A 15,152-nucleotide genomic window follows, 5' to 3' on the forward strand; every position below is an offset into this window, starting at 1 on the left:
AATCTGCTTTTTCGGACAGTTTTTTTACAGAAACAACACAAACTATTTGGCCAATTTTTCATAGCGCAGATCTCGCAATGTCAGAGGAGGAAGAGAGTCATTGGTCATTAGAGGTTGCCAACAACATAACCCAAAAATGGCCTTGATTTCTTATGGATTCAAGCAATTTTCCCCTTCTTTTTTTCAGCTCATAGATAATTCAGAAAACCCTTTTGAGCTGTGGGATGTAGAGGTTCGATTCCCCTTCTCCTTTGCCCATTTCCCGATAGGGGGTTTGATCCCCTTTGCATCGTTTCTCTGATCGATGCTGTCGGGATTTGGTGGTTCATGGGTTGCATTACCTCCAAGCAAGTAGCTAAATCGGTAGCATCACCCGCTCATAAACATCATCGAACAAAATCCACCACCACTACATCTGCCACCATCACCGCTGCTGCTGAGAATGATTCTGTTGAGACCCTGGACACTTCGATAGTGACGCACGATCATGAGAAGAAAGGGGAGGATAAATCAGAGGATCGAAGACGAGATATTAAAAAATCGAAAAAAGGGAGTTCCCAAGGAGGCAAGGGTTCTTTCAAATTAGGATTTTCTCAACGATACGTTGAAGCTGAGCAGGTTGCCGCCGGCTGGCCTTCTTGGCTTAGTAGTGTGGCCGGTGAGGCTGTTCATGGATGGGTGCCTCTCCGTGCTGATTCCTTTGAGAAGTTGGAGAAGATTGGACAAGGTACATACAGCAGTGTATTTCGTGCTCGAGAAGTTGAGACAGGAAGGACGGTTGCGTTGAAGAAGGTTCGTTTCGACAATTTTCAACCGGAGAGCATTAGGTTTATGGCAAGGGAAATCATGATATTGCGTAGGCTTGACCACCCAAACATCATGCAATTAGAAGGCATAATTACTTCCAAAATGTCTAGCAGTATTTACCTTGTATTTGAATACATGGAACATGATCTTGCAGGGCTAGTGTCTATTCCTGATGTCAAGTTCAGTGAGGCACAAGTTAAGTGTTATATGAGACAACTTCTATCTGCAATTGAGCATTGCCACCTTCGGGGAATAATGCATAGAGACATTAAAGCATCCAATATTTTGGTAAACAATGACGGAATTCTGAAGTTAGCAGATTTTGGATTAGCAAATGTCATAAACTCAAGAAACAAGCAAGCGCTAACAAGTCGAGTGGTGACATTATGGTATCGCCCTCCTGAGCTACTGATGGGTTCAACAGATTACGGATTAACTGTGGACCTCTGGAGCATAGGATGTGTATTTGCAGAATTGCACCTGGGAAAACCATTTCTTAAAGGAAGAACCGAGGTTGAACAGTTGCACAAGATATTTAAACTTTGCGGCTCTCCACCTGAAGAGTTTTGGAAAAAAACAAAGCTTCCTCATGCAGCTATGTTCAAACCCCAACATGCATATGAAAGTTCTCTACATGAAAAGTGCAAAGAATTTTCACCCTCCGCAGTGAGCCTATTAGAAATTTTTCTTGCTATTGAACCTTACAAGCGCGGGACTGCCTCGTCTGCTCTCATGTCTGAGTATTTCAAGACGAAGCCATATGCTTGTGATCCATCTACCTTACCCAAGTATCCACCAAACAAAGAAATGGATGCCAAAAATCGTGAAGATGCACGAAGGAAGAAGGTGAATGCAAGAGCAAAAGAGACAGGGGCAACACAAAGGCCTAGAAGAGTCAGAAGAAATTTCCAAGAATTCAATAGCCATAAAGTGCCAATCAAAGAGGAAGCAGAAGAAAACATTCAACCTTTTCGACGGAATGACAACAATACTGCCAATCTTTCCAAAGAACAAGGTGATGTTTTCCAGAGGGAGCCTCAGAAGCAACTATATGATACAACATCAGAAGCTTCGCAGGGCGCAACTGCACCAAATCAAAGAGGAGATAGCGCATTCACAGCCCCAATACCAGTCTCAGCGTCTAGTGGCTTTGATTGGGTAAAGAAGCAAAAAGAGGAAGCTACATCTACAATATCAGATGGTCTTAAGAGCCAAATAAGTGCTCTGGATCCATCTTTTGCAAATTATACCTTTGAATTAACAAAAAAACAGAATGGATACACAAGCATTCCCGTCAGTTCAGGCGTGCAGGACTATGAAATTCAAAAGCAGCAAAGAAGAAAACACGATTTCCCCGAGTCTTTTAATGCGTCCGAAGCATACCCATTTTTAGATATGTCTAATGAACTATATCCAAGACCACCATCCAATGCCACAACCAATCTCGACAACGATGATATAGAATCACACATTGAATTCTCAGGTCCTCTGTTAACACAATCCCATAGAATAGATGAACTCCTGCAAAACAATGAAAGTCACATCCAACGAGTAGCTCAAAAGTCCAGATTTGAAAGAGATAAATGATTCGTTCATTATCTGATGCAATAGTCAGATGATAGACGTACATATAAAACAATACTTAGCCGCAGCAGTTCCAAGACCTGCGTCCACAATGGAGCTCAAATTGACAATTGCAATCCGACAACAAAAAACAAGTGAAAGGAAGCCGAAAAAGAAGAAGCTTCTACAAAAATACATGTATTTATTTGAGATATCTAGACAAGTTGATGAAAAATACCATTGGATGCAATTGTTCAATTTTTGAAAACGTGATCATTTTTTTTTAAAAAAATAGTCATTCGATGAAATCATTTAATCCAAATATTTAGGGCAAATTGCAGATATAGCCCGTAAAATAATGATAGAAGTAATTGTAATTGTACCACATTAAACTTTCAATTTTAAAAATTGAGTTCTCAAACTTAACTAAATGATTGAATAGAACCCTCCAAACTTCGGTAATTGTATAAAGTGGAATAATGATATCTTTTTTCTTTCCATAAGTAATATAAAGTAGTTTTCCAAGCTTAATTTCAAAAGTGAATTAAACGGAGCTAATTTAATTATTTGGAAAACTAAATAAATATAAAGTAATAATTAAAAGAAATAAAGAAAGAAATAAAGAAAGAATTGGAATATACTAAATAATTACAAATTACAAATAATATACTAACGTGCGTGGCAACTCCAATAAAGTGAATCAAAGAAAGCAAGTTTTGAACTTATTCTCAAAGAGTAGTAATTCTAAACCTTCAAGATTCTAAATGGCAGAGACAATGGTGGAAAAAAAATGAAAAAAATTAAGAGAATACGTATCCAAAATAAAATAATTGTTTTTAGTTTAAGAGTATCATGAAAATATGTTACTAAAAATCAAATAATTAAATTTAAACCATGTCTAATAATTATTTAGTTTTTTTTTAAAATTAAATTTATAAATACTACTTTTTTTAATTTTTTTGTGTGTTTTCAAAATTCATGAAAAAATTTGAAAACTACCACTCAATTTCATAACTATTTAATTTTTTTGTTGTTGTTAGTTTTAAAAATTTTGAGTACTTCTGGTCTAATTCAATCCGTCTTTTTTAATCCTAATTAATACCAAAGAGATTGAGTGCTTAATATATATTACTTGAAAACATTGCTTTTTGAAAATTTTTCCTTGATAAATTATTTGTAAAATATTACTAACGTGTGTTTAACAAATTCTTTTTCTTTTTTTACTGTTTTTTTTAATGAAATTATGCATATCAACTAAAATATAAAATATCTATAAAAATAAGAGAAATTATTTCAAATGGTAAAACTGTTGAAGATATTTATAAGATATAACAAAATTTTAGAATCATCAATGATAGACATGGATAGACATCTATCAATATCATTGATAGACACAGATAGAAGTCTATCGGTATCTATCAACGTTTATCGTTGATAATTTTAAAATTTTATTATATTTTATAAATATTTTAGTTTATTTTTCTATATTTAAAAACAACTCTATGAATAATCTAAATGTTGTTGCATTATTTGTTGAAGATTTTCATGAATCTCTTTCTTTATAACTTTTCGGAAACGGTTTTTTTTTTTTTTCAATTAAATATCCACTTGCCACCAAAATATATAATTTTTTGAAAATTGCAAAGAGGCCCAATACAATTTTGTTTTCCAATTTTATCATAACATGAACATATTTTGTCATTTGATTTACAGAATTTGTTTTCTAGAAGAAAAAACGTGTGCTCAAAGGAGACAAAAACAAAGTAAAGTTAATTTGAGTTTTTTCCTTTATTTTTCATTTACATTTGATTGTTTTAAATAATATTTTCAAATGAAATATTCAATAGAAAACATATCGATCATAGTATTGTCCATAAGTAAATATTGACAAATCATAGAGAATAAATGGCTTAAATATATATATTTTGATTTTCAGTTAATTAATTACTCAAATTAGGCCTTTCAAAAATAAAAATATTCAAATTAGGACTATAATGGCACCTTATGTATGGTTTAAAACGATTTTGGAAACATGCTAAAATAATTTTAACGGCACAACATATGATCCAAATTAGAAATAAGTCAATAATAAAACTTTATTTGATTTAATTTACTTACCATTTGTGACAGAATTAACCATGGATTATTGTTCTGAGTCTCACGGTTGGACAACACTTGAATACGATGTTCTAGATGTTATTTTCAATAAAATATTGTCTCTTTACGATTATCTCCAATTCAACCTAATATGTAAGTCTTGGTACTTTATTGTATTACGGTAGACGCCAACAACCCATAATTATCTCCAAAGTTTTTCAACTTCTCATGCTCGTTGTTCCGTCAAAACATGGTATTGAATATTACTCAGTTTTGCTAATATTTATTACTAGTGTAAACATTTTTAGCAATTTTATCATTTAAAATAATTTTCATTTAGGATTTTACTTTGACACAAATGTATTATTCAATATTACTCAGTTTTGTCTAATATTTATTACTAATGTAAGTCAACTAACATAATTTTGTACCATCAATCTTGAGACATAAACTTCAATCCTCCTACTCAATGTTTTCAAAAAAATAAAAGAAAAATAGATATATTAATTAAATCCTATGTTTTTTCTTTCAAAATATTCACAAGACAAAAAGAATCAAAAGGGACATCAAGACATCCACCAAAACATCTAACTAGAACCCGTATCATATCTCAAAACCAAAAGAGATGTCATTAATCAAAGCGAGCTAGAGAGAAAAAAGTAAAGAAAAGTCATCCAATTAAGGGTGATGCAAGTGATCTATTTGGAACACCAAAGTGAAGATAGATTTATGATGTCCTCCCAAAGGTGCCTACCTGTCTTGCCACCAATATGAAACGATCTATGATTGCGCTTCAACCAGATGCTCCACGAAGTAGCGCCAATCAGAAGCAGTCTGAGGGCATGATCCAAAGCAGTCTGAGGACAGAATCTGTTTGTTCTTGGAATTTTTAGTATACTGGTAAAGGAGGCTCTAAGTCAATCGAGAGAATCTGGATATAAGGTCATCCAGAAGGATTTGTGTGATCCAATTTCAGAAAGACTTACATGTTAAGCATTAAACTCAAACTGTCAGATTTTTGAGCGGTATTTAGCAGGCATTTGGAAGGTCAAACGAGGTCCAAATTAAATGTGTAGCCTATGAATTTTGATTCTCCGGATGTGTACTTTCTGATGGTTCAAGTTTCAAGTCGTTTGGTATTTTCTATGAAAAGTTATGGCAGTTTGAGTAACAAAGGGTCAAAAATCACTGCAATTTTGAAATTCTGTCTTAATTATTATAATATTTTCATTTGTTTTCATTAGTAATTTATCGAAGGAATTTAGAGAGACACTTTGTCAGACTATATATATAGTGTTATTGTAATCTTTGCCAAGATAAAGTTGAGAAAGAAATCAATGGAGGTTGAGCAAGGAGCCTCAAGATTCTAGATTCAGTTGTGTCTTGTAACTTTTAGCCTTTATCGTTTATTACCCCGGTCTAGTGTCTCCTTTCTCGTTTCCCGGGCTCCATGGCACCGGTCAAGGGGAATAATGCAGGCAGGAAAGAAGACATCTATGATAATGAGAGGATGCCAACTCCACTTGCGGATGGACTCGTTGTCATTCGAAGGAGGATGCGAACAGTTTTTCAAAGCATTGGGGTTGTTTTGGTCTGTGTGAAATTCACAGTCGCTGAAGATGGAGACAACAGAAGACTATTCAAGTTTGTTCATATGAGGGCCACTGCGACCAGTGACACAAAAATAGTCTGCGCACATGTAGCAAAGTTGATTGGACTTGTTTGTTCATCACTCTCAGATGCACTAGATAGGGCGTTGGCTATTATTGGAGTGGAAGTCGTCACTCAAGACATATCAAACAACGAAGAGTTTCTGGCAGTTGAAGATACTTTGGATTGGCCGTCTATTCAGATCATTGTAGGTTGCGCACTGTTGCTGTTATTCAAAAATGTGTCAGACGTTAGCTTCACAAGATTCCTGACAAACCAGATCAGCGCTATGAAGGGTATCACTGGGAAAGCTTACTCAGAAGATATGGGCGTCCCTTTTTCTTATCGGCAAGGTGAAGCCATAAATTTTTTACTTGGGTATGACATACATTTAAAGCGCAGTGTGATCACCAATTTGAAAGGCTGTGTAGAATCTCGCCCAGTACCTGTTAAGCATACTATCTGTGGATGAGTAGCATGGATGGGTGTATATCCATAGACACCTTGCTCTCATACCAAATCTACTGTTAGGATTTTACCAACACATTTATCATCTAATGGTTACAAATGTATCTAAACTTCTCTACAATTACTCAATTTTCTCATATTTTCTAGAGAATCCTACAAAATGCTCTAAATATTTCCTAAATGTAATTTCTCTCGAATATTCTAATGTATTTCTAGAATTCAGGCTTTTGTTTTAGCTAGACCCGATTACTTCTAACCCAACATCAAATTTACACGTTTCAACACATATGTACGTCTTTCTGAAATTCGATCACACAAATCCATCTCGATGACCTTATATCCAGATTCTGTCGACTGGGTTAGAGCCTCCTTTACCACTTTACTAAAAGTTCTAAAAACAAACAGATTCTTCCAAGAAAAGAGAGGTGATTGGTATATCCTATGGATTGAAAAAAATGAGCTTAAGAATCCGAGCTCCTTCCCTAATAGATGCAGATTCTATAGTGTTGAATATATCTTTTTCTAATTTCAAATCAAGAACAAAAATGTGGTTTAATTTAGAAGTAGTCTACATTATATTCATTATTATTGGAGGACGTTGATTTCTTACATTATATTCTTCGAATTTCATGAGAAAGTTGTTTCTTACATTATACTAATTTCCACATGATCTTGATCACTCAAGTCGTATACATGTAGAGGGTTTGTTTGAAGTTGTCAAATTCTTCTTCAAGATTTTCCTTTTTCAAGTGCACATTCTCTTAATTCTTTCATCTTTTTCTCCATTGTCTCTGCTATTGAGAATCTTGAAGGTTTAGAATTACTATTATTTGAGAACAAGTTTAAAACTTGCTTTCTTTGATTCATTTTATTGGAGTTACCACACACGTTGGTCTCAGACAAATTAATTTGTAATTATTTAGTATATTCCAATTCTTTCTTTCTTTCTTTTAAATATTTCTGTTTATTTATTTAGTATAATTTCAAATAATTAAATAAGCTCCGTTTAATTATAATTTTCCTTTTAGAAATTAACATGACAAGAATTTTGAGCTTTAATGTCGGTTGAAAAAAGTGAAATCGAATATATAATGTCGGTTTTGTTTTTTTTTATTTTTATAATTTTAAAGCGATTCTTTAATGTTGGTTTTAAACGACACTGTAGGTATACCTTTAGTCTCGGTATACATTAAAGATCCACTTTTTAAAAAAACGAAACCGATTCCTCCCCCCCCCCCCCCAATTTTTTTTTTTTTCATTTCCCTCCTCACTCTCCCTCCTATTTTCTTTTTCCTTTCATTATCACCCACAACCCACGTGAAACCTCCAAGATCTTCATCGTCGACTCTCTATCTCCGACGTCCTCTCATCCTCTCTATCTTCTTCATCAAATCCTTCCAGCGTAACTCTCAAAATCAATTTGTCCAGGTCAATCCTTCGTCGTCGACTCCTTCAAATGCGAAACCACCAGGTCTTCATTGTCAACTCTCTATCTCTGGTGTCCTCTCGTCCTCTCTATCTCTGTCATCCTCTCTATCTCCATGTTGTCGACTCTCTATCTCCAACGAGCTTCTATCCCCAGGTCTTCTCTTTCAAGCCACCACTGATTTGTCAAGTTCGACAACTTGCGAACCAGCAACATTCATCCATCTGGTTTGAGATTCTTAAAACCCTTTTCCACGCTTAATATTTTACATTTATTTCCCCCAACTTTTGAAAAGGTGTTCTGGTTTGATTCGTTTTGAGATTCTCAAAACCCACTACGATTTGAGTATTTTACTGGCTTCATAGATTGTTCACTCCCCTGCTCTTTTGTTTTCTTCGATTGATTGGCTCATTCGTTATCCATTTTTTAGTATGGGATTGGAATTTCTGTCTGTGAAATTTGACCTTAAACTTGGAACTCGTTTGATGATCTGATTTTGTTTTCTTACTTTCATCTTACATAATCTGTTAGAGTATTGATATATTATCCAATTTTCCTTCAATTATTAAGCTTTTGAGTGGTGATTTGAATGGAGCAGTTATGCATTTTGGTGAGAGTATCAAGAAAATTATTATTGAGGAGTTCGACGATGGAATGTAAGTTGATTTGTTTGAATTTTTTTATCTTTTCAACCTGAAATCCATATTAGTTGGTTCTTATTTGTATAGAACTTTAACATTTGCAGATAATCCTAAAATCTCAAGTTTGATAATAATTTTGTTCTAATAAGGCTGTTTATGGATACATAATGCTTTGTGTTCTACTGTCTAAAACCACATTTCAACAAAAAGGAATCACGCTTCGATTTCTAGTTCTTAACATCCTACTAAAAATAAAAATAGTAGTTATAACTAGACTCTTAAGAAATAAGCTTGCCTTGAAAAGCAAAAGAACTAAAAATAAAATAGCTTCTTTGATTCCCTCAACATGATCAAAGAAGTCTTTTGGTACTCAATATTTCAATTCTTAGCTTGGACATAACAATGAATAAACAAAAGACATAAATTACAAAACAAAAATTTTTCCTCCTTCCATGAATTTTCGATCAGGAAAATTAGTTGAGAATCAATTACATAACTAACATTAATAATTCAAGGATTTAAGATAAGACCCTTCAATTCATACAGGAACAAAAACGTTCTGATATAATTAGTATGAATCAGTTCTAGGTGGTTTGGTAGCACGGCAAACAAAATTAAGAAATGTAGAGGTCTAGTGAATGTTAGTATATGGAAGTATTGAAACTTATTTGAAAAATTAAAAGTTACTGAACGATGATATTATAGCTTTGTATTGCTCATATTAGTCATCTGCTTAGACTCTGAGGTCTTCAACTGTTCTTTCACTTTGATGATGGAAATTTTGCGTGGTTTATCAGATTCATATTAAACTTCTTTTTCTCAATTTCTCGCATAAGAAATTACCAGTCAAGATTTTCTTGTGAAAATGTTGCTCCACTTCCTCTAGAACCAGACACCACTTTGATCAACCCATTTCATTAATATTGAGCTTAGACTTAGTTTTGGGGAGGTCTTACTTCGGTCGATCAATCGGGTTGAAAGATTTACCTTAGCGTTTGATTAGAGATCATCAGAGTGAAAGTCTTGTTTTGGCTTTTTGTTATATTTTGTTTATTTGTTTATTTGTTTTTTTTTGGGGGGGTTTTGCCCTTCTCTTTACATCTTGGTATCATTTTGATATCAAGAGACTGTAAGAGAAATCGAAGTTTTGAATGTTGAATTGTTTATGATGTGATGATTTATTTTTGCTGCATTTGTTCTTTGTTACTGCTTTTGAATCTTTCATGAGGTTTGCATCTTTTGATTACTGTAATGATGTGATTGTGCAGCTGTTGGCTTAGATGGTATGCAACTATAATATAAGGAATGTGATTGCTCAGGCTGGACATATAGGAATAATCAGTAGAAGGGACCAAATCATCAATATCTTGAGGAGTTTGCCTTCCAATCTTGGATTTGTTCACACCTGGAAGCGAGAATGTAGAACAAGTCTCATGATGATGGTAGATACGAATGCATTAGAAAATCGTGGACCGGCAGTTGATAAGCATCCAGAGAAAGATGAAGATGGTGGCAATACCAGCGGAGGATGGAAAAGGTCATAATGGATTCGTCTAAATAAAGCATGCTTTTATTTATTTGAAGTTATGTTGCTGAATTGTTATTCTATTTTTATGAAGATGACAAGAACTCAATGCTGTGATCTTGTTATTGCACCTAGTCTATTAAACTTTGGATTCTAATGAGATCTGCAGTAAACTTATTATCTTTGGTTTGATATGTAGTGAAGATGGGAAACTTAGTTAGAGGTATTCGAGTTTCAGAGGAAAGGGGGCAACCATGGAAGATTTCTTTGATATGAAAATGTTGAAGGTCGATGGTCAAATCGTCTACCTTTTTGGCATCTTTAATGGTTATATTCTCCCACCATTCTTGTAGTGGCATGATGTAACACTGTTATTAGTAAATTTTAATCTATCCAATTTATAGGTGATATGTTACGAATTAAATTTAGGTGTCAAGTTTCACTTAGGTCCCATTTGATAACTATTTTTCTTTTTCTTTCCATTTTTGAAAATTATGCTTGTTTCCCCACCAATTTTTGGTGTACTTTTCAACCTCCTTTAAAAACATTTGAATTCTTAGCCAAATCTTAAAGACAAAATCAAGATTTTGGGAAGTACATTTTTTAATTTTCAAGTTTTGGTCTGGTTTAAGAAAATGTTTTTAAAAAGTAAGTAGCAAAACTTGCAAAATGTATGAACTAGTTATTAAACGGCCCAGGTTGAAGATAAAAAACTTTGAGATTCCTCACTTTGCCAAACGATTCTAGGTTTCAACTTTATTTACCCATGCCATTCATTTTACTTAATTTTGACACTTGCATTCAATCATCATTAGAGATTAATATTTTTTAATCCATAGTTGATGCTAATTGCTAATTTTTCAAAATATAGAAGCCACCATGGATATCTTACCGATATTACAAATAGCAGAAATACTTACCTCTTGACATGTGGTTGCAGGTCATGGCGGATCCTGAGCTGCAGAGTTTTTTGAAGGACCATCTCTTTGAGAATCTGATGAAGCACCCAAGATTCTTGATCAATACCAAATTAGCTATCAGTGTTTCATTTTCCTTATGCCTTTTTCATTTATTTATGAAGATAAAATCATTAGGTTTATATGATGATTGTATTTTAGCTTTCCACAAGTTTAATAGTACAAGATCTTTAAGTTTCACTTTCTCTGTTCACGTTACTATTTTCTATTTGAAAGAAATTTGACGTGGTCATAATAATTTTGTACTCACACAAAAGTCCCTTTTATCAATTCCCAAGGGAAACGTATCAACAAACAAATGTTGATTTTTTAAATTCAGAAAAGGATACTTTAAGGGATGAGGCTGTTCTTCAACAGCTTTGCTAGTTAGCAATCATCTCTATGTTGCCAATGCTAGAGATTCACGTACTAGTATATCAAAGGTGGGTGAAGATATATTTGTTTACTTGTGTTTTTCATGCAAAAGAAAAAGTATGATGTGACAATTTTATTTGTTTATTATTCTTGTTTTCTAGAATTTTTTTAAATAATATTTTTTAATAAATAATGACAAAAACAGGGGTTGAAGGGAAAGTATTCCCAAAAATAGGTGTTTAAATCATGTACCGGGTACATGATAACACCTTAATCGTGTATCGGGTACACGATAAGCCCTAAATCGTGTACTAGGTATACGAGTACCTAGCCACATGGCATATCCAGTTTGGCGTGATAGTCATGCAGGTTTGACTGAGAAAATCGTGTACTTGGTACACGATTACCCTAAGTATACGACTTCCTCACATAAAAATGTCCGCCCGCCCCTACTTCTTCCTCATCGAAACCGTTTGGATCGTTTTTGCTCTCATTGATTTCTTCCTCTCACCGATTTTTGCTTTCGATTTCTTCTTCTATTTTGCTTTCTACTTTCCAAAATCTTGTTGATTTTCCTCACTGAGGCCTCCATTTGATCCTCACCGAATCCCCCATTGTAGCGGTCGTGTTGTTCGATTTTCATACCTCTTTGACGGCCGATTTTTGCTCGTTTCTGTGGTATATTTCTTTCTCTAGTTGTTTTTCAATATATTTTAAACTTAGAAATATATGTATGTTTTTGGAATTCTTTCTCTAGTTTATGTATGGTTTTGGGCTGATCTGTATTTATATATATGTTTTTTTTATGTTTTTGGGCTGAGTATGTGTATGTTTTTTATCTATATGTATATGTGTATTTTTGGGTTGATCAATAAAATTCTTATATTTTTTTTGTATGTATTTGGGCTGATCTAGTTATGTATGTTTTTTGGGCTGATCTAGTTTATGTATGTTTTTTATTGTTGTCGAAAAAGGGTTGGTTTGCCCTAGGGGTTTATTTGTAATTTACTTATGGGCCTAAAGCTTCCTGTCTGTCTATTTATTTGAGCAGTCTTTCTGTATTTCGGTGTAACTTAATAATAAGTTTTGATCGTGGTTTTTTCTCCCTGGCCTAGGGTTTTGCACATAAATTAGTCTTGTGTTTTTCCCTTCTTCTACTTTTATTTTTATCATGGTATCAGAGTAAGAGGACGAAACCCTAGCCACCATTGATGAGTCTCCTTCGACGACCAATTTTGAGATAGCTGACACGATTAAGGAAGCTGTCCAACAATACCTAGAGACCACCTTACCTCGCCTTCTTCAACAAATGAGTGCCGCCGGAACGACAACCCAATCCATCGATGGATAGATCGGATCGTGCCCAACCAAAGAGAATCAGGGTCCAGATATGAGTGATACCTAGCTACCCTTCAATCGCGGACCCGTCGATCTCTCAAGTACAGATGGTGTTCGACGAACAGATCCGATCGAAACCCAGATGGTGTTCGGTGAACCTTCTTCGAGTTCTGAACAGTTGATGGCGACCAGATCTGTCGATCTTCTAGCAGCCTTCGCGTACAACAGGATGGTCGATCTTCTAGCAGGCTTCGCGCAACCCAAACGAGAGCTCACCCGATCGATCGATAGCCCTAGGGTTTAAAGCCACAGCGAATTTTCTGGATCGACTAGCCGCAGCCTCGTCAGTGGGTTTTCTGACCAGCAACCTCCGGTGGTAGGTCAGCCGGTCCTCTCTGACTGCAGTGACGCCGGTCCGGTCGCTTTTCTGCCGAACTCTCCGACAGGTCTGACCGGGGCGTGTTCTGATGAGATTAAAAGAAAATTTCTTTTCCTTCAGCAAGAGCTCGTAGATTTTGGTCGGTTCTTGGTACAAACTCAAAAATTGTTCAACCAGAATCATCCAATTTACAACTAGGCTCCGAGAACCCGGTAAACTCTTTCCATTCTTTACCTGCTATGAATTTATTATCTGGATCAATAGGACACTCTACAGGGATTATTATTGGAGAAAAGTTAAATGGCGAAAATTATTTCTCCTGGTCTCAATCCATTCGAATGGCTCTAGAAGGAAGATAGAAATTTGGCTATCTAATTGGGGAGATAGCCAAACCTGAACCCGGTAGTCCCCACGAACATATCTGAAGAGCAGAAGATTCATTGCTATGATCAGTTCTAGTGAGTAGCATGGAACCTCAAATGGACAGACCATTACTTTATGCGGCGACTGCCAAAGAGATCTGGGATGCAGTACAACAGTTGTATTCGTAGAAGCAGAATGCATCCCGCCTTTATACCTTACGCAAACAAGTCCATGAATGTAAGCAAGGAGCTATAGACGTCATGTCATACTTCAACAAATTATCCCTGTTGTGGCAAGAAATGGACTTATGCCATGAGATTGTCTGGAGATGTATACATGATGGGATGCAGTATTCCAAACTTGAGGAAGCTGATCGGGTGTATAATTTTCTGGCGGGGTTAAAACCAAAATTTAACGGTGTTTGCAGCAGAATTTTGGGCAACCGTCCTACACCGTCACTGAGGGAGGTGTGCTTTGAAATACGCCTCAAAGAAGATAGGTCTAGGGCCATGAATATTTCAGTCATTATGTCTACTGAGGTTGCTGCTTTTGCCACCAAGTGATCTGGATCAGATAGTGATAAGAAACCTCCACTTATTTGTGAGCATTACAAAAAACCATGGTTCTGGATGTGCTCTGGTCAGTGACTCGGCAAATGACAAGACCTCGACTCTGCCTCAAGCTGACAGTCAGAGTAACTTAATTGCTATTGGGGTTAGTGCAATTGCACACACAAGTACAACTCAGTCTTTTAGTTTTATTAGCATTAATGGTAAACGACCCTGGATTGTGGACTCTGGAGCAACAGGTCATCTGACCGGATCTTCTGATCATTTTATATCATATCACCCGAGTGTTGACAATTAAAAGATTAGAATCGCAGATGGCTTCTTTGCCCCTATTGCAGGGAAAGAACATCTTTCTCCGTTTGATGGTTTAATATTATGTGATGTGCTGCATGTTCCTAAAATTTCGTATAACATACTATCTGTTTGTAAAATTACAAGGGACTTGAATTGTTAGACTGTTTTCTCACCAGACATTATTTGTTTCAGGATCTGAGCTCGGGGACGACGATTGGCACTGCCCGGCACGATAGGGGGCTCTATTTCCTAACTGATGAAACTTCCTTTAAGGATGGTTATAGGACTAGTTTTATTTCTTTAAATTTCTCTACTGTTGAGACTGATTTTATGTTATGGCATTACCGTCTGAGACATCCCAATTTTCAATATATGAAGTACCTTTTTCTGCATTTATTTCATAATATTAATATATCATCTTTAAAGTGCGATGTGTGTATCCGGGCTAAACAAAGTCGTGTTTCGTTTCACTCTCAACCTTACAAGCTGTCCAAACCATTCAGTCTTATCCATACTGATGTCTGGGGTCCCTCACCTACCACTACCTCTACAGGCAAATGGTGGTTCATCACCTTTATTGACGATCACACCAGATTGACCTGGGTCTTCCTTTTGACCGATAAGTTTGAGGTGTCCTCTGTTTTACAACAATTTATGTGACCATAGAAACCCAGTTCAACACAAAAATTGCCATTTTACGG

At 35.4% G+C, this 15,152-nt stretch overlaps 2 pseudogenes across 1 annotated transcript; both read left to right on the forward strand.

Moving 5' to 3' along the window:
- The first annotated feature begins 225 nt into the window (after positions 1–225).
- On the forward strand, positions 226–2,394 carry LOC120091590 (cyclin-dependent kinase C-2 C pseudogene; annotated as a pseudogene).
- A 5,703-nt stretch (positions 2,395–8,097) lies between these two features.
- Positions 8,098–11,410, forward strand: LOC120089820 (putative protein phosphatase 2C 76; annotated as a pseudogene). Its single transcript, XR_016524256.1, has 4 exons — positions 8,098–8,238; positions 9,921–10,189; positions 10,377–10,504; positions 11,118–11,410. The product of XR_016524256.1 is annotated as a putative protein phosphatase 2C 76 (transcript).
- The last annotated feature ends 3,742 nt before the right edge of the window (positions 11,411–15,152 follow it).

This window comes from Benincasa hispida, chromosome 11 (assembly GCF_027475165.1).
Source record: "Benincasa hispida cultivar pf3 chromosome 11, pf3_genome.v1.1, whole genome shotgun sequence".
Taxonomy (NCBI): domain Eukaryota; kingdom Viridiplantae; phylum Streptophyta; class Magnoliopsida; order Cucurbitales; family Cucurbitaceae; genus Benincasa; species Benincasa hispida.